This window comes from Pan troglodytes, chromosome 12 (assembly GCF_028858775.2).
Source record: "Pan troglodytes isolate AG18354 chromosome 12, NHGRI_mPanTro3-v2.0_pri, whole genome shotgun sequence".
Classification (NCBI taxonomy): domain Eukaryota; kingdom Metazoa; phylum Chordata; class Mammalia; order Primates; family Hominidae; genus Pan; species Pan troglodytes.
In genome coordinates, this window is record NC_072410.2 from 15,457,349 (window position 1) to 15,484,570 (window position 27,222).

The following is a 27,222-nucleotide window of genomic DNA, read 5'->3' on the forward strand; positions in this document are numbered from 1 at the left end:
ACCAAGCAACATCGGCCAACATTCAAATTCAGGAAATACAGAGAACACCACAATGATACTCCTCGAGAAGAGCAACCTCAAGATACATAATAGTCAGATTCACCAAGGTTGAAATGAGGAAAAAAATGTTAAGGGCAGCCAGAGAGAAAGGTCGGGTTACCCACACAGGGAAGCCCATCAGACTAATACCGGATTTCTCAGCAGAAATCCTACAAGCCAGAAGAGAGTGGGGGCCAATATTCAACATTCTTAAAGAAAAGAATTTCCAACCCAGAATTTTATATCCAGCCAAACTAGGTTTCATATGTGAAGGAGAAATAGAATCCTTTACAGAAAAGCAAATGCTGAGAGATTATGTCACCACCAGGCCTGCCTTACAAGCTCTTGAAGGAAGCACTAAACATGGAAAGGAACAACTGGTATCAGTAACTGCAAAAACATGCCAAATTGTAAAGACCATTGATACTGTGAAGAAACTGCATTAATTAACAGGCAAAATAACCAGCTAGCATCATAATGACGGGATCAAATTCACACATAACAATATTAATCTTAAATGTAAATGGACTAAATATCCCACTTAAAAGACACAGACTGGCAAATTGAATAAAGAGTCAAGACCCATTGATGTGCTGCATTCAGGAGACCCATCTCATGTGCAAAGACACACATAGGCTCAAAATAAAGGGATGGAGGAACATTTACCAAGCAAATGGAAAGCAAAAAAAAAAAAACAAACCAGGGGTTGCAATCCTAGTTTCTGATAAAACAGAATTTAAATCAACAAAGATCAAAAGAGACAAAGAAGGGCATTCTATAATGGTAAAGGGATCAATGCAACAAGAAGAGTTAACTATCCTAAATATATATGCACCCAATACAGGAGCACCCAGATTCATAAAGCAAGTCCTTAGAGACATACAAAGAGACTTAGACTCCCACACAATAATAGTTGGAGACTTTAACACCTCACTGTCAATATTAGACAGATCAACGACACAGAAAATTAACAAGGATATTCAGGACTTGAACTCAGCTCTGAATGAAGCAGACCTAAAAGACATCTGCAGAACTCTCCACCCCAAATCAACAGAATATACATTCTTCTCAGTACCTCATCGCACTTATTCTAATATTGACCACATAATTGGAAGGAAAACACTCCTCAGCAAATGCAAAAGAATGGAAATAATAACAGTCTCTCAGACCACAGTGCCATCAAATTAGAACTCAGGATTAAGAAACTCACTCAAAACTGCACAACTACATAGAAACTAAACAACCTGCTCCTGAATTACTACTAGGTAAATATTGAAATGAAGGCAGAAATAAAAATGTTCTTTGAAAACAATGAGACCAAAGATGCAATGTACCAGAATCTCTGGGCATATTTAAAGCAGTGGCTAAGATCAGAGCAGAACTGAAGGAGATAGAGACACAAAAAGTCCTTCAAAAAATCAGTGAATTCAGGTGCTGGCTTTTTGGAAAGATCAACAGAATAGAAAGACTGCTAGCCAGACTATAAAAGAAGAAAAGAGAGAAGAATCAAATAGATGCAATAAAAAATGATAAAAAGGATACCACCACTGATCCCACAAAAATACAAACTACCATCAGAGAATACTATAAACACTTCTATGCTAATAAACTAGAAAATCTAGAAGAAATGGATGAATTCCTGGAAATATACACCTTGCCAACTCTAAACGAGGAAGAAGTCGAATCCCTGAATAGACCAATAACAAGTTCTGAAATTGAGGCAGTAATTAATAGCCAACCAACAAATGAAGTCCAGGACCAGATGGATTCACAGCCGAATTATACCAGAGGTACTAAAAGGAGCTGGTACCATTCCTTCTGAAACTATTAAAAGCAATAGAAAAAGAGGGAATCCTCCCTAACTCATTTTATGAGGCCAGCATCATCCTGATACCAAAACCTGGCAGAAACACAAAAACAACAAAAAATTTCAGGCCAATATACCTGAATAATATCCATGCAAAAATCCTCAATAAAATACTGGCAAACCAAATCCAGCAGCACATCAAAAAGCATATCCACCATGATCAAGTTGGCTTCATGGCTGGGATGCAAGTGTGGTTCAACATACACAAGTCAATAAATGTAATACATCACATAAACAGAACCAATGACAAAAACCACACGATTGTTTCAATAGATGCCAAAAAGGCCTTCAACAAAATTCAACACCCCTTCATGCTAAAAACTCTCAATAAACTAGGTATTAATGGACTGTATCTCAAAACAATAAGAGCTATTTTTGACAACCCCGCAGCCAATATCATACTTAATGGGCAAAAAGTGGAAGCATTCCCTTTGAAAACTGGCACAAGACAAGGATGCCCTCTCTCACCACTCCTATTCAACATAGTGTTGGAATTTCTGGCCAGGGTCATCAGGCAAGAGAAAGAAATAAAACGTAATCAAACAGGAAAAGAGGAAATCAAATTGTCTCTGTTTGCAGATGACATTATTGTATTTTTAGAAAACCCCATCATCTCAGCCCAAAATCTCCTTAAGCTGATAAGCAACTTCAGCAAAGTCTCAAGATACAAAATCAATGTGCAAAAATCACAGCATTCCTATATGCCAATAACAGACAAGCAGAGAGCCAAATCATGAGTGAACTCCCATTCCCAATTGCTACAAAGATAATAAAATACCTAGGAATACAACTTACAAGGGATGTGAAGGCCCTCTTCAAGGAGAACTACAAACCACTGCTCAAGGAAATAAGAGAGGACACAAATAAATGGAAAAACATTCCATGCTCATGGATAGGAAGAATCTATATCGTGAAAATGGCCATACTGCCCAAAGTAATTTATAGATTCAATGCTATCTTCATTAAACTACCATTGACTTTCCTCACAGAATTGGAAAAACTACTTTAAACTGCATATGGAACCAAAAAAGAGCCCACATAGCCAAGACAATCCTAAGCAAAAAGAACAAAGCTGGAGGCATCGTGCTAACTTCAAACTATACTACAAGGCTACAGTAACCAAAACAGCATGGTACTGGTACACAAACAGATATATAGACCAACGGAACAGAACAGAGCCCTCAGAAATAATGCCACACATCTACAACCGTTGGATCTTTGACAAACCTGACAAAAACAAGCAACGGGGAAAGGATTCCCTATTTAATAAATGGTGTTGGGAAAACTGGCTAGTCATATTCGGAAAACTGAAACTGGACCCCTTCCTTACACGTTATGCAAAAATTAACTCAAGATGGATTAAAGACTTAAATGTAAGACCTAAAACCATAAAAATCCTAGAAAACAAACCTAGGCAATACCATTCAGGACCTAGGCATGGGCAAAAACTTCGTGACTAAAACACCAAAAGCAATGGCAACAAAAGCCAAACTTGACAAATGAGATCTAATTAAACTAAAGAGCTTCTGCACAGCAAAAGAAACTATCATCAGGATGAACAGGCAACCTACAGAACAGGAGAAAATTTTTGCAATCTATCCATCTGACAAAGGGCTAATATCCAGAATCTACAAAGAACTTAAACAAATTTACAAGAAAAAACAAACAACCCCATCAAAAAGTGGGCCAAGGATATGAACAGACACTTCTCAAAAGAAGACATTTATGCTGCCAAGAAACAAATGATAAAAAGCTCATCCTCACTGGTCATTAGAGAAATGCAAATCAAATCCATAATGAGATACCATGTCTCCCCAGTTAGAATAGTGATCATTAAAAAGTCAGGAAACAACAGATGCTGGAGAGGACATGGAGAAATAGGAATGCTTTTACACCATTGGTGGGAGTGTAAATTAGTTCAACTATTGTGGAAGACAGTGTGGCTATTCCTCAAGGATCTAGAACTAGAAAGATCATGTGACCCAGCAATCCCATTACTGGGTATATACCCAAAGGAATATAAATCATTCTACTATATATGCACAGGTATGTTTATTGTGGCCCTATTCACACTAGCAAAGACTTGGAACCAACCCAAATGCCCATCAACGATAGACAGGATAAAGAAAATGTGGCACATATACACCATGGAATACTATGCAGCCATAAAAAAGGATGAGTTCCTGTCTTTGCGGGGACATCGATGAAGCAGGAAACCATTATTCTCAGCAAACTAACACAAGAACAGAAAACCAAACACCCCATATTGTCACTCATAAGTCGGAGTTGAACAATGAGAACACATGGACACAGGGAGGGGAACATCACACACCAGGGCCTGTCGATGGGTGGGGGGCTAGGGGAGGGATAGCATTGGGAGAAATACCTAATGCTGGGGGTATGGGTTGATGGGTGCAGCTAACCACCATGTCATGTGTATACCTATGTAACAAAACTGCATGTTCTGCACAAGTACCCCAGAACTTAAAGTATAATAAAAAAAGACAAAAGAAAAAATACCTATCTGTGGTATAAATATTGAAGCTAAATGATCATACCATTGGATTACTGAATGTATCCAATGAGATTGTACATGAAAAAGGTTTGCTGACTTGGGCAGGGTCTGAATTACTCATTCTTGTGCCCAAACATAACCTAGGGATTATTGTCCTAACCACCCCAAAGGTAACCACAGCCATAAATTAGTGCCACATAGCCAATATATCCCATTTGGAGCTAGTCAGTAAATACCTGGTTGCTGCACCTAATCAGTGGCATGCTAGTAAGTGTCTTGTAATAGGATAATGTGGTCACAATGTTCTGCAGGTATCCACCCCGTATCTCTTGTACTGTTTGGCCATAGGTCCTTGGTGTAATTTCTTTGCTCCCAGTGTAAAAGAGTATTCTGGCTGAGTTGGCCAAAAAAGGGGTGAGCCAGATAAATCCATCCCAAATTTGCATTATTCCATTTTAAAAATGGGCCATTTTGGGGGGCATGGTCACCACCTTCTGTTTTAGTTGGGGGGATGCTAAAGTGAGAGCTAATGAGCTGGTCCTTTCTATTGAAAAATTTTTCCATTGTCCCTTGTTCTTAAAAGTGTTTTTAATGGGCCAACTATATATATTCTGTTTTGTTATGCCAGCACTAAGAATACCAGACCATTTCTGTGATGTAATACATTTTTGCTAGTCTATCCTGTCCTGACCTTGGAAGGGGGATACCCACCATGGCAGGTCAGAGACACTGGAAAGAGGCATGAGTCTGCATATCCAGCAGGTATCATTTTGTAATCTGCCCACATAATCCTGAGCCCATGGTAGAAACAGTTTCGTTTCATGGGCATCAGTGAGTGGCAGTGGCAAGAAGGTGTAGGGATACATGATTAATAATAGCAAAGTTGTGAAATTCATCTTAGTTACTAAAGGGTGTTAAATCAGACAAGGCAAGTGCCCTGTTTTTTATGAGACAACAGTTGACACTATATCTAGGACAATAGTTGTAATGGTTATTATAAAGTAAACATAGGTATTTCTTTATATATAGGCCTGGTCCTGTGTCTTGGGGTTAAGCAGTCCGCAACAGCTGTTGTCTACTTCTAATCCTGGGTTGAAGGTTGATGTTTAGTGAACTGGAGGTGAAGGTCTTTGGTGGGAGTTGCAGCATATTCAGGAGATTGTGCCTTTTTAAGATGAGAGATGTGAATCCATGAGTCTATACCCTCTAATTTTGCAGTGCATGGATTAGTCAGCTGTGTCTGGTATGGGCCCTTCCATCGAGGTTGAAGGATGGATGTCCTTTCCAATAGACAAATGTCTATTGGATGTCTATTAGATGTCTATTAGATGTCTTTTCCAATAGACAAAATCTCAGGGTTGCAGGTTGTGATCAGGCACCTTATCTTCAGGGAATGCACTGTGAAAGAAATTCTTTACCAAATCTTAGCTTTTTTAAAGATAATAAATAAGTCCCTCACAATATTGTAAACATCTCCTTTGGGAAAAGTTGGGTTGATCATGTTTGTTCCCATACACATGGGCCTTCCCATTATTATTTCCTAAGGAGACAGTTGATGTTTTTCAAAAGGGGTGGATTGGAGTGTAAGCAGCACTGTGGGGGGTGCTTTGGACCAGGGGAAGTGAAATGCCTCCATGAACTTAGCCAATTACCTTTTAAGTATTCCATTGGTCCTTTCCACTAGGCCTGAGGATTGGGAATAGTGGGCACAATGGAAATGTTGAAATATGGACCAAATTTTACAAATACTTTGAATAATCTGGCCAGTAGAATGAGTTCCCCTGTCACTGTTAAGTTCACAGGGGACTCTTCACCATGGGATAATTTTTTCTAGTAAGATTTTTCCAACTGCCATGGCTGTTGCTTGCCTGCAGGGAGAAGCTTCAACCCAATGGGAAAACATGCAGACCATTACTAAAACATACTTTTAACCTTGAGATGATGGCAGCTGAATAAAATCAAGCTGCCATACCTCAAAAGTTTCAGCCAGAAGGGGAAAATGACCGTGGGCCCCATGGAGGGGACTTCCTGGGTTGTATTTGGGACAAATAACACATTGAGAGTAAACCTTTTTTCTCACTGTAAAGGATGGCTTCCAGTAATATTGTTTATACCAGGATATAATTTTATCTGGATTCTAATGGGTTAGATTATGGACATATTCCATAAGGGGCACCTGACATCCTGTTGGAATAATGAGTTTATTATTAGGTCCACACAATATTTCAGTTTCAGGAGTCAAGTATCCCCCTGCCTGTTTCCAAGTAGATTTCTCTTCTGTAGGAGCTATGCTATGGGTTTCTTTCAAGATGTTTCTAAGCATTTCAGGTTTTGTGGCCATTTCCTGGATTGGAGCTGGTGGCTTGGACGCTGCTGTTTTAGCTCTGGCATCCATCAGTTGGTTACCCCAACTTTCTGTGGTGTCTAATTTTGAGCGACCTGGAATTTTTATAATTGCCAAACGTTTTGTTTTAGAAAAGCTTCTAACAGCTCTGATACTTGTTGTCCATTTTTTATGGGCTGCCCCAAGGAGGTCAAATGTCCTCTCTCTTTCCATAGCATCCCAAAGTCATGAGCAACCCCAAAAGCATAGCGGCTGTCAGTGTAAATATTTGCAGTCTTGTCTTTTGCCAATTGACAAGCTCTGGTCAGGGCAATCAATTCAGCCACTTGAGCTGATCTGGCTTGGGGAAGAAGACTGGCTTCAATTATCTCCAGTAAGGAAACCACAGGATATCCTGCTCTAAAATTTCCATCCTCTCCCTTTAAACAAGACCCATGTCTATACCATTCTATCTCATCATTATCCAGTGGTGTCTCCTGTAGACCTGTCCTGGGAGTGAGAAGTCAGTCCAGTCATCAGAACACAGTCATGAGGGGTTTCGTTGGAAGGGTCCAGCAAAGAGGGTAGCTGGATTAAGATTATTACAGTGGGAAATAGTAATATTTGGAGATGATTAAAGCAAAATTTCATAAGAGGCTAACTGGTTGATGGACAGATGTTGAGTATGATGAGAGTTTAGAAGGGTCTTAAGAGAATGTGGCACAAAAATGGTAAAAGGGGAACCCATAATTATTTTTTCAACAGACTTGTACAGAGGGGCAATGGCTGCTATTGCTCTCACACAAGGAGGCAGCCCTTGAGCCACAGTGTCCAGCTGTGGGCTATGATAGCCTACAGGTCTCTGATGATCACCATCTTTCTGGCTCAGTACCCCAGATGCAGGACCTCCAGTTTGGTGTATGAAAAGAGAGAAAAGCAATTTGTAGTTTGGGTGCCCTAAGGCTAGGCATTAGTTTGAATTTCCATTATTTGTTGTACAGCTGATTGTCCCTCTGGAGTCCATATGATGGGATCAGGCTGTTCATTTTTTAGGTATGATACAGGCTGTTCATTTTTTAGGTATGCATACAGAGGTTGAGCCATAAGGGAGAAATTTGGTAGCCAGTTTCTACAACAGCCTGCCAGGCCCAAAAATTCTCTAAGTCGTTCCTTTGTAATGGGCATTGGGAAAGCTAAAATTCCTCTCACTCTATCATAGTTAATATTCAGTCCTTTGACCAAGATAATATGCCCCAAATACTTAACTTGCAGTAAGCATAGCTGAAGTTTGTCTTTGAATACTTTGTGTCCCTTGGGGGCTAATTGTTTGAGCAAATATAGACTAACTTCCTAAGAGAAAGATAGTGTGTCTGAAAAAAGGAGAACATCATCTACATACTGAAAGAGTGCTGAGCCCTGGGGAAAATTAAATCCTCTAGATAAGCTTTTAATATTTGGGGAAAGTAAGTGGGACTTTTTGTATACCCGTGGGGCATTACCATCTACACATATAGCCATTCTTTCCAAGTAAAGGCAAACAAATACTGGCTGCCTGGATCTACAGGAATACTAAAAAAAGGCACTGCAGAGACCCACAACTGAGAAATACTGGCTGGTAGTGGGTATAGCTGATAGAAGGGTATGTGGATTGGGGACTATTGGGTGCCTGGGTATTATGATAGTTTATTGTCCTCAATTCCTGTACAAATCTCCATCCTCTCCCACTTGGTTTCTTAACTGGGAATATAGGGCTGTTGCAGGGGCTTGTGCAAGGAATAATGAGCCCCTTTTTCAGATAATCTTGTATGATAAGAGTAATTCCCTCTATGACTTCCTGTCATAGATTATATTGTTTAAGGTTGGGTAGGTGGTTCTTCAGGTTTATCTCTACCTTTATCTGGAGTGGCTGAGAATCTTTTCCCTATATCTGTATTTGACGGAGACCATAAGTGGGAGGGGACATCCTTGAGCAAGTGTTCCACTTCTGGTGTTAACAGAAAAATTGGGTAAGCTAAAGGTAGTTTTATTGTTTTCTGCTTTTTATTCCAATGTATTCTCTTCTCTGCTAATATTTCCTCCTCTGTCTCTATTTCATTTTCCTGGTCACAAGATGATGTTTTAACATTACTAGCATTAAATTGTGGTACATTGTCAGGACGTTTTTTAATTTGGTATATTTGGTCCCCTGGCTCTAATTCTTGAAAAAGTTCACCTTTTGATGAAAAAGAGATATGGGCATTATGGATGTCGAGGAGATCATAGCCCAAAAGATTGACAGGGCCGCAGGGCATGTAAGAAACACATGGGACCTACTGAGCATGTGACACTTAGAGCCTGTGGTGGGGGAGATGAACCCAATGAAATGATAAGGTATAGGTTTTGACTCAAAACATAAAGATCATTTTATTAGACACACCCACCATGGTAATTCTTTCATTACTTTGAGGAATGGGGTTTCTAAATAAGGTGGTATTTATCAGAGATATAGTTGTGCCTGTGTCAAGGCAGTTGTAAGCTCGTGGCTTATAATTATATTAATCTCTCCAAATTTGCTTGTCAGGGTAGAATATTTGGAGAGGTGAAATCCCTGTACTTCCTTGGAGCACCCCTAGTCTTCCTGAGTTGCATTTTCCTGCCTTTTCTTTCATTTCAGCCCAAGACAGTACCTTTTAAGGTGTCCCAGTCTTTTACAGTAGTGATATGGCTCCGATGAATAGAGAAACACCAGGTTTTTGTCTTGAGTTGAATTGAAAAAAAACAACACGGACACATGTGGAGTGGTTTTTAAGGACTGAAGAATTTAATAGGCAAGAAAGAAGGGAGAAGGAAGAAGTTCCCCATACAGAGACAGAGGGAGGGAGGCTCCAAAGCCACAAAAGGAGACCCTGCATACAGAGGATACCAGCCAGGTATATGACGAGGCTGGAGGAGGTGATGTCTGATTTGCACAGGGCTCAGGCGATTGGTTTAACCAGTCATATTACCCACATAGCCCAAGAAAAAACTGGCCCTCCCACCCTAGGTTTTAATATGCAAATGCAGGGCTCCATGATGTTCTACACATGGGGGGATATGTGGGGGTGGCCATGCTGCCAGGCACATGTGGGGGCAAGAGCAAGAGAACAATTGTGGGAATCGCCATGTTGGGTGGACTCAGTTTCTAATGGCTGGCATTAGAAACACATCTTCCCATATGCTACCATATGACTCAAGCATCCACCCATCTTTACCTGCATAATTTCTACTTGTTCTTTGGATCTGTGCATAGAGACTACCTACTAGGAAGCTCCCCCTGAACCCATGGCTGGGTGAGCTTAATGTATACATGTGGGTTTGTGTGTGCATGTGTTTGTTCCATTATTGTGTTCACCACATGGCATTGTAATTTTCTCTATTCTTACCTCTCTCTGAGGGACTGTGAGCTCCAGAAAGTCAGAGAGTTGGTCTTGTCCAATTTATCATTCTAAACAGTGTCTGGCACATACCAGGGGCTTACCTGTCTGCTCTGTGCTTGTGGAATAAATGGTCCTAAATTGTCAATCATCATATCATATCTTCCTAATTTGCCTGAATTCCAAGGGAGAAGCCAAGAGCAACCCAACTATGAAAAAAAAATGTGTATCAGCAAAATCACTCTAATCTTTTAGAAACACTGTCAGAGACATTCCTCAGTGCAAGTCCCATACATACATCCAGGAAGAAGGTCTGGATTTGGTGCCCCAATTTCTGTGACCAGGCCTGACTCTGTCTTGTACTAACCATGAATTAGTGAGAGTCTTTCAAGTTCGCTAAACCTCAGTTACTTATCAACTGAGGAAGAATAGTACCTGTTCTCTCCTTACCCAAGACTAACCGTTTATGGGAGTCAAATGAGGTGTATGTACAAAAATGCTTTCTTGCTCCCTAATGTTTCCCCAATTGTGAATCTGGAAAATTTCTTTCAACTCATTGAGATACAGCTGAAACTCACAGTTTCATCACTCCTTCCTTAAATGCCCGGGAATTCTTTGTCACTTCCTCCATGACTGCTCAGCATATCATATCATACCAATATTGACAGTGTTGTCCTAACATTGTGTTCATCTCCCTGCATCACTCATAACCACTCTGAAGTGGAGTGGGGCACTCTTGTTTGTCTTTGTGTTCCCCATGGCCATCAGGGTTGCAGAGTCAGAGAGAATCCACTTATTTAATATTTTAATTCATAACTAATGTATATAATGCTATGAACTTATAGGAATGTAGTTATCATTGTAGTGGAATACTCTTCTAGAGTATTTCTTCTCAGTCTTATTTTTCTCTCCTTGGCTTGCTTCCCTCTCCTTGATTTCAGATTATCTCTGTGGCCAGAAATGCCAAGGATTGCCTAGTATCTTACTACAACTTTCACAGGGTGACTTCCTTATTGAGTGACCCTCAGTACTTTGAGGAATTTTATGAGAAACTGACATTAGGAAAAGGTGAGTGCAAACTGATTTTGTGTTACCCTCTTTCAGAAAATTCTAACAAAAAGCGCCACTAGAATCTGGAAGAGAAAGGTACAAAAGGCCATCCTGAGTGAGGAGATCCTATCTTGGGGACCTGGGACTGGAGAAGTCAGATAGAAGAGATATTTTTCCAAAATTGAATACAAATGTAAATTGAGGTCATCTGGGATATGTCATAAGTGTTGAGACAATGGTAAAAATCCCCAAATCCTTGATTTGAGTTTCATACAATCAACTTCAAAATAAGAAGAGGAGACATTTCCTATAGAAATACCTGGCAGTGGGGGGCATGAGATGATTTCCTGCTGGTTTGATCTAGCAGTTATTGGACTACCAGGCTGTGAAGTGTTTCACAAAAGTCATAAACTGCACAGCCACAGAGAGTGCCTTTCTTAGTCAAAGTGCACAATCTTAGACATGCTCATCTCCAGACTGGATTAGAATTAGCAGCCATGGCCCCTCATCCACTTACTAACAAGATCACACATTCCAGAGCACCAGTGAACACAGTTAGGGACACACTTCTCAAAAAAAGCAATTAACTAGAATTTACCAGGTGTCAAATCAGACTGAAAAGGATCTCAGAAGATTCACAGAATATTAGTATCTTAAGGAAACAGCAATCTTTAGAACAAAAGACTAGATGTTTACAAGGAGTGCTTTAAAATGTAATAACCATCTTCACATATTTTTAAGGGCTTTAATGAAGAAATACAGTATTTCCTTATTGCTACATTGGGCAGAACACAGACAAATCGATGAAAATGACATCGTGTCTGCCCCATTTAATGCATTTCTCTCAAATAATTAGAACTTCCATAAATGAAATTGTTGTATTGTGATGTTGAGAGCTCTCAGTTTTTGGTCAATCTGAGAGTCCCTAAGCAAGTGTCTGTCAGGGAACTAAGCAAAAGTTCTGTTCTCAGCAGGAAATTGGACCAGGTGACATGTAAAAGCCCTTCCTGGTCTTAAGAGTGAGGAGAGAGGGCAGAGAACAAAAACAATATATGCCCAAGTGTCAGGATAACAATATTTCGGAGTCCCTACTGACAATCCTTTTTGTTAGATTAAACTATTTAAGTCCCAAATTAAAAAGTACTTTGTGTTGCTCCTATGAATTTATTAAGGCCAAACCTAACCACAGCATTCATATTCTCTTGAGAAAAGCAAATGACCAAAATAAAATAAAATCTTCAACACAATTTGGTTAAAAACAGATACACGTGGAAAAATCAGATTTCAACATAAATAACAGAAAGTGATTCTCCAAAGATACTGAGTTTCTTCGGGAATATGCAGGGAATTTGCAAATCTAGAAGATATGGGCTATGTGGATCCTAAGCATGTCAAAGGAAGTTAAGGCAAGAGGAAGCTTTTAATTTGTTTTGGAACAAATATAACATTAGTTACAGGGGCTGTTGCAGGACTTGACACCAGTTCATTAGTGGAGACAGTGTTTTGGGCAAGTGTCCATGTATACCTACTCAGCTATCCTGTAACTCATGTAGCAAGCCCCAGTTTGAAAAGTCCTTTGCAAAAGCTTTTGTTGCAGACATATGTACATGAAAGTCCTTCATGGAGCCTTTGTGATAGTTCTTATCACAGGAATGTGTGCATGAAGACCCTACCTTCTGCGCCTGATGGCTTTATTTCTATATTTTTATCAGAACTTAACACAAATGACTCCATTTTAATGCTGGCAACTTTATCATCTTCCCCTTTTGATCAACATTATTCTTCAAAAGCATCACTGCTCATGCACCTTGTAATTAGGTTTGTCTCCCAGTGCTGGGATGGACCTGTTCTGATTGTTGGCCTTGTCCATGTAGGGAGAATGGCCAGCAATTCTGAGTAAGTACCAAAACCCTTTCAGTTGCATTTGAACAACAAGGAGGTTTTGAAATAATATCTCTCAGGCTAAGTCTGCCTGGCATTTCTTGTTGAGTTCAATGTCATCAGTTTCAAAGGTATTGGTTATCATTTTGAAGCACTGGTCCAGCCTTACTCTGTTAAGAGTGTTGTTTCTGCAGAGGTTGAACAGGCAACAGGTAGAAAATTTTAAGGAAATAATACAAAACACCAAGAGCATAGCAAATCCAGTCTACACAATGGTTCCGAATCAAGAGCCTTAGCCAAAGAGTAACCAAATAAACAAAAGGCCACAGGGAATTAGGTGAGGCCTATGGCGGTGATTGAGCCTGTTGTCTTATTTTAGAAAACTGGGTTAACAATTCATAATTGGGTTAAATTAAAGGAGTGTCATAAAAAGGGACTATTAGGACAATTTAAAGAAAATGTTGCCAAAGTTACCCACTAGGTGTACTAGTGGGTACACTAGTTACCCACTACTAGTGATACTAGTACTGGGTGTAGCCAAAGTTACCCACTAGGTGGACTAAAGGATTTCTTAGGTCATATAAGGAACTAGATTTGGCATGACAGAGCCACAATTTTATCAAGTCACCCACAGAAGCTATGAACAATGCAATTATAACTACGCCATTATCCTGTCAAGTAAAAAAAAAAAAAAATTTGGCCTTGAAATAGATAAGAGTCTCATTGTCATATGGAGTCTTGTTCTGATACCTTGGCAAAAGCTGCCCACCGTGTGACACCATCAAATTATCACACTGGTTTACAGTTTGAATGTCTGTGGTTATGGCATTGGGCAGTTTGGTGAACTTCTGTGTGGCCCATGTTATCAGGAATAAGATTTGTTTTTAAAATTCATTTAGTTTTAGCTTCAAGGGCCTCAAGAATAGAGTGGCTCTTATTAGTGAGGTGTAGCCAGATATTGGAGGAAACGGGGAGAATTTAGGATCTGGTTCAGGCTACAGGTAGCTAACAAGGACTCAAAAATAATATACAAGGCTACAGTTTAATACCAGTTTTGTAGGTTTTTTAAAAAAGAAATATAACATTTTTCTCCACAGTTATCCCAACTTTTACCACAGATAATCAGAGTAAGACTAATTTCTTAGTAAAATAAGTTTACTTTTACCAAATTTTGCCTAATCCTTTATACTGGTGCAGCAAGAATAGTGACTGGCCACATAGAAATCCCAGATTCAAAAACCTTTTGAGGCTAGGAGACCAAACTAAAGCAGACTTCACATTTTGCCTCAGTGCCTATAAACAATTTAAGTGTGACATCCTAGTCAAAATCTTGATAATATAACCAATATTTCCAATTGTATCCTGTTATAAAGACAGCAGATTCTTATTGAATTTAAGCAAGCAACTATATTGCCATAAAATAAAAATATTCACAAAAAGTTTCCAAATTTTGGAGGGAAGGAATAGGGAGAAAAAGTAAATGCTTCCAATTTTTTTCACAGAATTATACTTTACCAAATTGCTATAAACTATAGATAGCTTAACAAAGTTTCCTTAAATATGGAAAATAAAACATTTAAGTACAAGAAGACAACGTTTAAAATAAAAGTCATAAAAACATTATCTTCACCATATAGTCAATGTCATATGAATAATTTTTGCTTTGCATATTATTAATTAGCAGTTTCATTAACCTACCAGTTTCTTCTAAGAGCTTTGAAATTTTTACTTAGTCCACTGACCTTCAAGTTATTAGAAACTTGTTTATAAGAGAACTTGTTAGAGTCTTTTCCATGAATCTGATTGTAAATGCTTTTAGAAAAAAAAATCAAAATGATAACAGTGGGCGACAAAAGCTTAGAATAGTTATGGTTAAAATCTGATTAAATTTCACAGTTGACAAGGAAATTTTAGTAATTTCTATTACATACAACATTTTAAGATAATAACCAAAATTGTGACTAACAGTATCACATTAAGGCTTTGTGTCTGGGGTCACAAATGGAGACCACACCACAGCCACTGCCAGCTGCCAAATAGGTGTAGTGTTCAGCCACTGGCCTGGCATGTCCTATGGCTATGGACTACATTGCAGCCTAGAAGCAAACTGCAGTGACTAACATAAATGAAAATCCCAAATGCTGGGACTGGAACATCAAAGGGAAGCAGGTCCCACTCCTGCCTGCCAAGGATGTGGTCCTGGGACCACTCACTCTTCACTCTTCACACTGAGACAGTACAGCAGTTATCACCCATCATCCAAACATTTTGCAGGGGCCTGAGGACTCCCTGACCACCCCTATCAGGGATGAAGCTTGCACCCACTATTGGAGGGCCTGAATACAGGCTTCCCTGATCTGGTTTCATCAAGCTCCACCACCCACTACAAGATGGACAATAGGACCCAGGCCCTTAAGTGTCCCAGGGCCCAACTCACCACCTGGGACCCCCAAGTACTTCTCCTCGATTAACAAGGTCATTAATAAACCCTACTGCTATACCCACAGCTGGCTTTTACCTGCGAATGCCACTTATTGACCTGGAGGTCAACCTGCACAGCCCATTATAACATCTCCTGGCACAAGTGCACAGTGCTCAGGAATAAGACAAGCTTCTTATTATGTCTGCTATCACCATTGGCCATGCCATCGCAGCAACCCAGGAGGTAATGAGCCCACTTACCCACCCACTACACTGCTACTACAATCAACATTTGAGAAAGCCACTGAACCAAGTCTGTTTTATAGCAAAGAAAATCACAGTTTTAACCACCAAATGCATCCAAAAGCAAAGCCAAGTGGCCCTACTCAACATATATCATAGTCACATCCTAAAGTGAAAAAAAAAAATCTGCCCTGTTGAAAGTAAAGTCAAAAATAAGAACAAACCGTTTCTGCAGATGTGAAGAAATCAATGTAATAATACTGGAAGTATGAAAAAGCGAGGTGTTATGACATCTCCAGAGGAATAAGTCATGTCCTAACAATAGATCCTAATTTTTAAAAAATTCAAAATGCCAGATAACAAATTCAAAATATTGATTTTAAAGAAGCTCATGAGAAACAACAGAAATATAAAAATCAATACAAATAAATCAGAAAATCAATTCAGGATTCAAATGAGCAGTTTACCAAGGAGATGGATAGCTTTAAAAAAAAAAAACCACATAAACAGAACTTCTGGAAATGAAAAATCCACCACAGGATAATATTGTTCTGATTTTGGCTCCTCCAAATGTCATGTTGAAATGTGATTCCCAATGTTGGAGGTGAGGTACGGTAGGAGGAAGTTGGATCATGTGGGCAGATCTCTCATGAATGGCTTAGCACCATCTCCTTGGTAATAATGAGTTGTTGCTCTGAGTTCACACAAAATACAGCTGTTTTAAAGTGGGTGGAACCTCTCCCCTTACCCTCATGCCTCTGCTCTTGCCATATGATGTGCCTGCTGCTGCTTTGCCCTCCACCATGTGTAAGAGTTTCCAGTGCCCTCACCAGAGGTAGATGCACCATGCTTCCTGTAAGGCCTGCAGAACTGTGAACCAATTAAACCTTTTTTCTTAATAAATTGCCCAGCCTCAGTTATTTCTTGTAACAATGCAAAGGTGGCCTAATACAAAGAAATTACAAAATACAATTGAAAACCAAGCAAAAGAGAATCTCATAACTTGAAGATAAGTCTTTTGAATAAATCCAGTCGTACAAACATAAAGAAAAAGGAATAAACAAGGCTTTTGAGAACTATGGGACTACATAAAGAACCAAACTTATGAATCATTGGTATTTTCAAGAGGAAAAAAAGCAAAAAGTTTAGAAAACGTATTTAAATAAACAATTGATGAAAATTTTGCTAGTTTAGCAAGAGACTTAGACATCCAGACAGAATGAGCCCTAATGAACATTAGGAAAAATACATTGCAAGATGGACCTCACATGACACAGTTATCGGGCTGTCTGAAGTCAACGTGATGGAAAAAATCCTAAAATCAGCAAGAGAAATGCATGCATGTAGATACCCCATCAAACTAATAGTGGACTTCTCAGCAGAAACCTTATAAGTCAGAAGAGATTACAATTCTATCATTAAAGTTTTTTTTAAAAAAACTAACAACCACAAATATTATATCCTGCCAGAATAACCTTTACAAACAAAGCAGAAATAAAATCTTTTTCAGACAAGAAAATTGCTGGGCAAATTTATTACCAATAGACTTACACTACAATAAATCCTCAAAAGTGTTCTAAACATGGAAACAAAGGATTAATATTCACCATCATAAAAATATATGAAAGTATAAAACCCACAGGTCTTATAAACCAATTACACAAAAAAGAGTAGGAGACAGAAATCAAATGACAACATGGTAGGACTCTACTAAAACACAAAGACAGAGAAAAAAAAGAATTCACCAAACAACTAGATAGCAACATTGTGACAGAAACAAAACCTCACATGTCAATATTCACCTGTATGTAAATGGTCTCAATGCTCCACTTGAAAGATATAGACTGGTGAAATAGATAAGAAAATCTGTTCTAAGTATATGCTGCTTATTTAAAAAACTCACCTTACTGGTAAAGACACTTACAGACTGGAGGATGGAAAAAGATATTTCATGCAAATGGGAACCAAAAGCAAGCAGGAATAGTTATGCTTACATCAGAGAAAACAGACTTTAAATCAAAAACATTTTTTTAAAAAAAGAGAGAAAGAAGGTCAAAATAAAATACCTAGGAATATATATATATGTATGTATTTGTGTCTGGGGTCACAAATGGAGACCACACCACAGCCACTGCCAGCTGCCAAATAGGTGCAGTGTACATATATGTGTGTGTGTGTGTGTGTGTGTATATATATATATATGTGTGTATATATATATGTGTATATATATGTGTATGTGTATATATATATGTCACCAGGCTGGAGTGCAGTGGCACAATCTTGGCTCACTGCAACCTCTGCCTCCCGGGTTCAAGCAATTCTCCTGCCTCAGCCTCCTGAGTAGCTGGGACTACAGGCACACGCCACCACGCCCGGCTAATTTTTGTGTTTTTTGTACAGACAGGGTTTCACCATGTTGGTCAGGATGGTCTCAATCTCTTGACCTCATGATACACCCACCTCCGCCTCCCAAAGTGCTGGGATTACAGGTGTGAGCCACTGCACCCAGCCTACCTAGGAATATATTTAACCAATATGGTAAAAGCCCTCTACAAGGAATACTGCAAAACACTGATGAAAAAAATTGTAGATGACACAGATAAATGAAAAAACATACCATGCTCATGGATTAGAAAATTAATATTGCTAAAATGACCATACTGCTCAAAGAAATCTACAGATTTAATGCAGCCCCTATTAAAATACCAAAGTCATTTTTCACAGAATTAGAAAAAACAACTCTAAAATTCACGTGGAACAAAAAAGAGCCCAAATAGCAAAAGCAATCCTAAGCATAAAGAACAAAGTTTGAAGTGTCACACTACCTACTCTGAAATTATACTGCAAGGTATAATTAAAAAAAAAAAAGTGCTAGGATAAAAACCAACAATACAACAGAATAGAAAACTCAGAAATAAAGCCTCATATCTATAGCTAACTGATCTTTGACAAAAATCAACAAAAACATACACTGAAGAAAGGATACCCATTTCAATAAATGGTTCTGGGATAATTGGATTGCCATATACAGAAGAATGAAACTGGACCCCTATTACTCACCATATACAAAAATCTACTCATGATGTATTAAAGACTTTAAAGTAAGACCTGAAACTGTGAAAACACTAGAGGAAAGCCTAGGAAATTCTCTCTTCTTGCCATTAGTCTAGGCAAAGAATTTCTTACTAAAGCCTCAAAAGCACAAGAAATCAAAACAAAAATAGGCAAATGGGACTTAATTAAACTAAAAGGCTTATGCATAACAAAAGAAATAATCAACAGAGTGAGCAGACAACCTGCAGGATGGGAGAAAATATTTGCAAAATATGCATCCAACAAGAGACTAATATCCAGAATCTGTAAGGAACTCAAACAACTCAAAAACAACAAAAAACTAATAACCCTATTAAAACATGGGCAAATGACATGAATAGACATTTTTCAAAAGTAGACATAGAAATGACCAACAAGCATATAAAACAAAACCAACATCACTAATTATCACTGAAATGCAAATTAAAACAATGGGATATCATCATACCAATCAGAATTGCTATTATTAAAAAGCTGAAAAATATCAGCTATTGCCAAGAATACAGAGGTTCTTATCTTAAGTGAAACAATTGAAACAACTCAGAAACAGAAAGTCAAATACCATTTGTTCTCACTATAATTAGGAGCTAAATATTGTGTAGGCATGTACAGAGTGTAGAGTAATAGACGTAGGAGACTTGGAAGGGTGGGAGGGTGGGAAAGGGAGTGAGATGCAAAATTACTTAATGGGTACCATGAATATTATTTGGGCAATGGTTACACTAAAAGCCCAGAGTTCACCACTGTACAATATACTTATGTAACAAAACTACACCTGTATCCATTAAATTTATACAAATAAAAAATAAAAAAAGAAGAATGTCAGACTTTTATAAATTTCACATAATCTTCACAATAATCACATCAATTACATACTCATAGAAATATAACTTTAAAGATTTAACATTAAAACAAAAATTATGACTGATGACATATTAAATTTATATGAATTTATACAATTTTTAAAGCACATATTAATAACATACCCATAAATGTAATTGAAAGAAAAAAACTAGCATCACTTATCTTTTGCATTCCATATAATTCAACATTTCAAATAACCCTTATTTACCTCAGTATCTCTCTTTTATAAAACTTTCAGAAATTCTGAGGTCCTCTGAAATATTCCAATATTAGTTCAAGTTAAAAAAAAAAAAAAGAAAAGAAAAAGCCTTAATTTAAAATTTTATGCCGAGGAAGCCTGACAAAGATGTCACAAATTTGAAAGCATTAGATTTAACAAGAACCACAAGTCACTGTGAAACCACAACAATTTATTTAACCAGAGTGATAATCAAAAGCTTTCCAAAGCAATACAGAAAGTTACATGGATGTTTGAAATTTAAAAAGCTTAACTCTTTCAAAGCCCAGTCTTTCTAAGTAATCAGAAAAGCTAATGATTGCTTTTGCTTATGGGAAGCAGTTTAGATATCTGAGAAGCCTCAAGAGGCAAAGTCTCCCTCAAGAAATAAAATTACCATTCTAAATGGACAAGACAATGTTTCCAACCTGAAATTATGAAAATTATATGGATTTCAGGAAGAAATAGAAACTGCAAAACAGAAAGAAGATGAACTGAACAAAAGTTCAGATGATGGCTGAAAAATTTAAGAAATACATTTGTGAATTAAAATAAGAAATTTTTGCAATTCTTTATGGTAAGCAGATAAATACTTCAAGAAACCCTTGTTCTAACATAGGGAACAAAAATTTAAGTTCTGTGTCAATGGATTTTTAAGTAACTAAGCTCAATCTTTATAAGGACTTACAAACAATTTTCTTCTAATTTGGATCAATTTCCTTGATCACACATATACTTCCTTTTACAAAATTCATTCTTTGCAAATTCTCCATGACACCCTTAGGCCTTCTACAACTTCATCCAAACTTCTACAGCTTGCTTAAGTCTTCCATTTTGTCCTACACTTCTTTCTTAAACAACCAGTCATATTTGAAACAAAAAAATCCTTTCTTCCTTGTCACTTTAACCTCACATTTCTTCTAATATAAAAAATTATTATCTTGTTTTTAATGTTCCTTTATCAAAACATATGCCCTCATGCTTATAACTTTCTTTGTATCTCCCCCTCCTACTTACTGATTCCTTTTTGCATTGTTTCTATGTTTTTCTATATTTACCCTTTGAATAACCTTTAAATAACTCTCAAAATTAGACAAAATTATTTATTTTTTCTCAATAAAAGAACATATTTTATGCATTATAATTTTTCTCATTTAAAATACATCTTAATTTTCTTTTTGTACACTTTGTATAGAAAATTACGCACACTGACTAGAATTCCTAACTCTTAGCAACCTTAATTTCTAGGAGAAATCTAGCAAGTAAGCAATTTTGAATTCTGTTATATACCAACAATTTATTAATATACATTTTGTAATTTTTAGAAACGTGTTTTCTCATAAAATAGTACTACAATATAGAACAGGATAAATTTATTAATAGACCCAAATATTTGTGTTCCTTTGTAATAAGAAGCCAAAAGTAGACACATTTAAACTCAACATTCAGCAATTTAGGTTTAGTGTTTTTGAGTATTTTGGAAATGATCCAGATATTTTATGAATGTCTATTGCTTAATTAAACATAACAGTAAGATCTCAAATTATATGAAAAGTTTATTCACAAATATTTATTCCGTTTATATTTGCCTAATTTATTATAACAATTAGACAGATTACTTATGAAAATTGAGATATTAGACAAAGCTAGTCATCCTTGGGAGCTATTTTCCTATTAACCATCTTTACAGCCTATAAATGTGAGAGGTTCACCTAAGGAAGAACCTTAAATATATGAATATTTTGCTGATAAACCAGAAGATAAAGCTGTTTTCATTAAACCAACAGTATCAAATTAATCTTAGTTTTCAAGAAGTTACATAAACAAAGATTATAATACTTTTAATCTGGATTTGGAGGTTTATGACCTTACAGTGTTTTTCAGAGGCAAATAAAATACTGACTGACTAGCAAACCCAGGCAAAAAATGGTAATGGTATGCTAACAATTCTGAAGATATCTTTCTTTTTTTCCTAACAAATTTAAAGCCAGCTTACATATCAAAGATTTGCTAAAATCATGTGAACTTAAAAGGCACTTTGGTTCATTACTATATATTTTAACAGTTCTAAGTATTAATTTATAGAAGTTAAAGAGAAGTTTTTAAAATAAATTACAGAGGTCGATATCCTCAGCAAACTAACACAGGAACAGAAAACCAAACACCCCATGTCCTCACTTATAAGTGAGAGCTAAATGATGAAAATACATGGATATATAGAAGGAAGCAACACACACTGGGGCCTTTTGGAGGGTGGAGGGTGGATGGTGGCAAGAGGGAGAGGATCAGGAAAAATAACTAATAGGTACTAGGCTTAATACCTGGGTGATGAAATAATCTGTACAACAAATTTCCATGATGCAAGTTTACCTATGTAACAAAGCTGCCCATGTACCTCTGAACTTAAAATAATAGTTAAAAAATAGCAAAACCATAATTATTATTTTTATCAAATTGCTTAAAGCCTTTTTAAAATGAGTAAAATATTCAATTAAATGAAATATTGACATAGCTGAGGTCTCTTTATCTGTCAAAAGTCAAAAGCTGGTTTTCTAAAGAAATTGAAAAACATTTTCTCAGATTAACTGATAAATGATAAATCACAAATAAAACATTATCAGGAAGGAAAAGAGGGATATACAGCTTCTACAAACAGTAATGGGAAAGAAAATAATATTATAATGAAAGCTGAGCCAGTATTTGAAAATGTAGGCAAAATGAACAAAGTCCAAGAAATATAACTTAATAAAACTAACTGGAGAACAATTAAAAGCCTCATCTTATAATCAGCTACGGAGGTTTCTATTTCCACAGATCCTCCAATACTTTACAATTATGTGAGCCTTTCAACTTTGCTGATAAAAATAACTTAAAAGAATTTGCAGCTTAAAAGTTCTTATTTCAGTATAACTCAAATTGTAGTTTGGTGGTAGAGTGTAGAGTGGTGTCTGGGAGTCTTGCAAAATGTTGGACTGACAGATGCAAACATATGAGATTTTTAAAATAAATTTTGTGTAAATATTTACTTAAATATAGAATACAGAGCAGTTCTGGCTATAAGAAGAGTAAAATCAACAACGAGGTAAGCTCACTAAATGGAAATTTAATTAGGCACCAGATGAGGGGTGCAAGACCAGAAGCTCTGGAGACTGTCCTCTCATTTCCATACCCACACTGACACCACAGTGTGTTCCACTGCATCTAGCAACTATGACATTCTTTCTATGGAGCACACACACACATGCACACACACACACACACACCTACACACAGTGGGACATGGGAGACATTTGGTTTGGTTATAAGCCTTGTGGCTCCTTAAAATGAATTCTGCCCTCACCCAGTTCTACAGTGGGTTTGGGGAAGACACAGTAGCATGTACCTTGCCCATGGTTCAGTGGGGACAGGCTGGAATTATGCCTGTTCCCTTCTAGGAGCTGAGCTGGAATTGGAAGCCCTTTAGTTCAATTAAGGGCCCACTAGGATAATTAAGGTTAGTTGCAGAAGAGGAGCAGGGGTCCTCTACTTTGTGGTGGCTGCAGAGAGGGCTGGGACTAGATTGGAACCCGGGGGAAAACATCAGGGTCAAGTGGAGGCAAAACACGGCAGCAGGCGCAAAGTCCTCCCCTGGCATCCTCCTACTGCAGGCCTTAAGCAAGCCTAACACCCCCACTCAGTGCCTTCTGTCAGTTTTAAAAGCTCTGGACAGTCAAAAACATCCTCACCTGCTGTGCTCTTGCTTGCACAGTGTCCTGGACCTGGCACTGAGTCTTCAGGAACCTGTGTTGACTGAGGGCACCGGGACCCTGAGATACCAGGTAAGCCTCGCCAGCTTAGAATCCCACTCTGGTGTCTGTCCACCACCAGAACCTGGAAAGGGTGAGAACATTAAATGCTCATTAATCATATAAAAAACAATGGCCTAAGGTTTGGGGTCTTAGCCAGGCATGGTGTCAAGTGCTTGTAGTCGCAGCTACTCAGGAGGCTAAAGCAGGAGGATTGTTTGAATGCAGGATTTTGAGGCTGCAGTGAGCTATGATCGCACCACTGCACTTCAGCCTGCGTGACAGAGGAAAACTCTGTCTCTAAGAACAAACAAACAAAACAAAACAAAATGCCATGAGGTCTTCAGGCTTTGGGGCTCTACATTCAATCATTTATTTCACATAGAGTAGAAACTCAGGTAAGGTATGATCTGAACTTCCCACGCACCTTCAGAAGGTATTCAGTGTTCCTTGCAGAAAAGGTGGCATTAAACCAGAAACCTATCCTTGTTGGTGAGTTCACCTCATGGGCTGAGAGGATGAAGGAGATGCTGAAGGCAGGACTGTACTTTGCAATTCCATTTTGCTGGAACAGCAGGCTTAGAGCTGCCCCCAGTATGAAGGGGTCTCTCTTCCCCTGGGGACCATGCAAAGCTTTCCAGAGCTTCACCTATGGGGGAACAGGCCGGGATTCAAATCTCAGCCTTGTCACTTATTAGGTGAATGACTTCAGACCTAATTCATTATCTGCAAAACAGGTGCCTACCTTTTGTAGTTACAAGAACTAAAATAGGATTATCTGCAAACTCTTCAGCACAGATTAATCCTTCATGAATCCTTTATAGCTATTGAGTTGTTACTTTATTTAATATACAAATAAAATGTATGTATTGGTGATGAACAATATGATATTTTAAAGTATGCATACATTGTGGAATACCTAGATAGAGCTTATTGACTTACACATTATCTCACTCAACTTATTTTTGTGGTGAGAACACTTAAACCTACTTACAGCAAATTTTAATAATATATTGTTATTAACTATACTCACTGTGTTGTACAATTACCTCCTGACTAACTGAAACTTTTTATCCTTTCAGCAAATCTCTCAACACTCCCAGCCCTTAGGAACCACCACCCTAATTTCTGCTACTATTAGTTCAACATTTTTATCTCCCATATGTGATGTCATATGGTCTTTTTCTTTCTATACCTGGCTTATTCCACTTAACACTCATTTGAAGAAGAAATTTCCATTACTTGGGGATGATATTCCATTGCGAAGTCTCATCATCAGGGCAGTTAGTACCCTGAAAGCAGTAAAGGAAGAGATGCCTGCAGAGGTTTCTGGAACTTCTCACCACCAAGCAGGGCTGCTGTAATTTACAAGGTTCCTTCCACAGAAGCAGGAGGAAACTCCTGAAGGCACCTCCAGACAAGGAACGTACTCACAGAGCATTTCAGCATATGAACTTTGAAGAGCAAACTTACCTATTAACTTTGACCAGAGATGCATATTAATGTTGAGCAAAGCTGCATATTAACTTTGGAATGTGATTATTCTAAATGGCTACTTCGCAATTTGAGAACAAGTTTCCATGCCACATACTTTGTATATATTAAAACAAGCAACAAATCTTGGCCTCAGTTCTGTATAACATCTTCCTGAGAATCCAGCTGAAGAAGAGATCCCTTGGGCTGGCTCCAGACAGGCCAGGAGGGGTCACAGCCCTAGCAGCCCTTGACAGGTGTCAGGAACCAACAAGGCCAGGCAAGCTCTTACTTAATGGGGTTTAGCTCAGGTTTAACATTTACCTTCTGGGAGTTAAGACTCCACCTGCTGGGCTTGCCTGTCCTGCTGTCCAGCAATCTGGGCCTCTGAGCACCTTGAGTGGAGAACCCCAGGGAAGAAAGCCCTACTCAAAGCACAGGGTGTGTCTGGGAAGGGGTAGAAATTACCCACAGCAGGGCAGGGCTCTGACAAGCTCTTAATTTGTAGACGTACCCCAAACTGCAGAATGGTAGGTCACTGCTGCAGGAACCTCTAAGTTTTGCAGTCTAATTCTACCCACAATTTGATGGGCCATCGATCCTGGCATTAACAAAATTAGGTATAATACTAATTACTGTTTTGAAGTTTAAAACAGGTAACACATAAATGCTGGAAAATGGGAAGTATGCACTTTGGTAATTATTATGACAACTGCCAAACCCAGGATGACCCACACCATTTGTGCATTGTCAGAACAGTCTCCTCATACTGACAGGGGCACTTCCACACTGGCCTCATCCTGGAGGGAACCGAGGCAGGGTGGTATCGCCTCTGACTTGAGGGAAGGAAGCTCGTTATGACCTCACCACTTCTCTAAGGCCCTGAGCTCTGGGGAACACATGGGCACCTCACACCTCCTCCTGGCATGACCTCGGTGATACTGTCCTTTCCTGCTTCCCTGCCCTTCTCTGCTGGTCCCTGTCAGTGTCCTCACTGGACTCCTGTTCCTCTCCTGAAGCCTCTTCTGCTGATTCCTCAATGAATCCCACCTCATAAAGGCAGTATCCACTTCAGCTTTGGGGACTTCACAGTCAGCCTCTACAGCACACGACAACTTCCTGAAATCCAGGAACGGCTCTATGCATGTGGGCTTGTCCTGCAGGCCCTACATGGAATCATTTTTAAAACAGAGTTCCTCCTGTCCCCGCCCCAGCCCACCCTTCACAGCTGTGTGCCTGAGCAGAGCCTCTCTCACTTCCTCCACCTGGCTGACTCTGGCCCCTGTTTACCAGCTGGAAAAGAATCACTCACAGCAGATGTCCCTGCACATGAGCTACAGCTGCCTCTTGTATTTCTTTCTTTCCAATACGTCATTGGGATACCTTTTTTATACATTTCATTTTACACTCTGTTTTTAAGTGTTTACTTCACTCTTGCCTTAGAGGACTAAGAAGAGAATTAAGGGCAGTGCATAAAAATGAATAGAAAAAAAAGTATTTATTATTCAGTATTATTTGCACTGACTTCTGACATGTAGCATTTCTGTTAATGCTAAATGTAGTTGTGCCCATAGAAAACCCATATGTCTCACCACATTGCAGTTATAAAATACCATTTAGGGTCTTGACTACTTCTAGGTTACAGTAGTTTTCATAGACCTGATGCTAGCTCTTATTGTTTAATAGATTTATGAGAAGAATTTGTATGACTATGTTAAGCACATTTATTTTATAATATTTTGATACTTATAATTCAATAAATTTCCTTTGAGTTCATATGTAAAATATAAATGATCATATATATATATATATACATATATATATATATATATACATACACACACCACATATATAAATATGTTTAAAACATTATTCTGATAAAGGAGTGTTAGACTTCACCAGACTACTACAGGGTTCCATGACACATAAAAGTTAAGAACCCTTGTCTTAGAACCCTGCAAATTTGGAATTGATTTTCCTCTGTAAGACAGATCTTACTTTGATTCTTTTCATTCAATGAAATGAAGTTTTGTGATACCAGGCAGAGATGAAACACAGG

At 38.2% G+C, this 27,222-nt stretch overlaps 1 long non-coding RNA gene across 7 annotated transcripts in view; it reads right to left on the reverse strand.

Annotated features, from left to right (window-relative positions):
• Positions 1-27,222, reverse strand: part of LOC129143247 (uncharacterized) — a 312,467-nt gene that overhangs the window by 72,760 nt on the left and 212,485 nt on the right. For all 7 annotated transcript variants that reach the window (XR_010149289.1, XR_010149293.1, XR_010149288.1 and 4 more), the window contains one exon: positions 23,631-23,775. This is a non-coding gene — a long non-coding RNA (uncharacterized LOC129143247). The remainder of the gene's footprint in view (positions 1-23,630; positions 23,776-27,222) is intronic.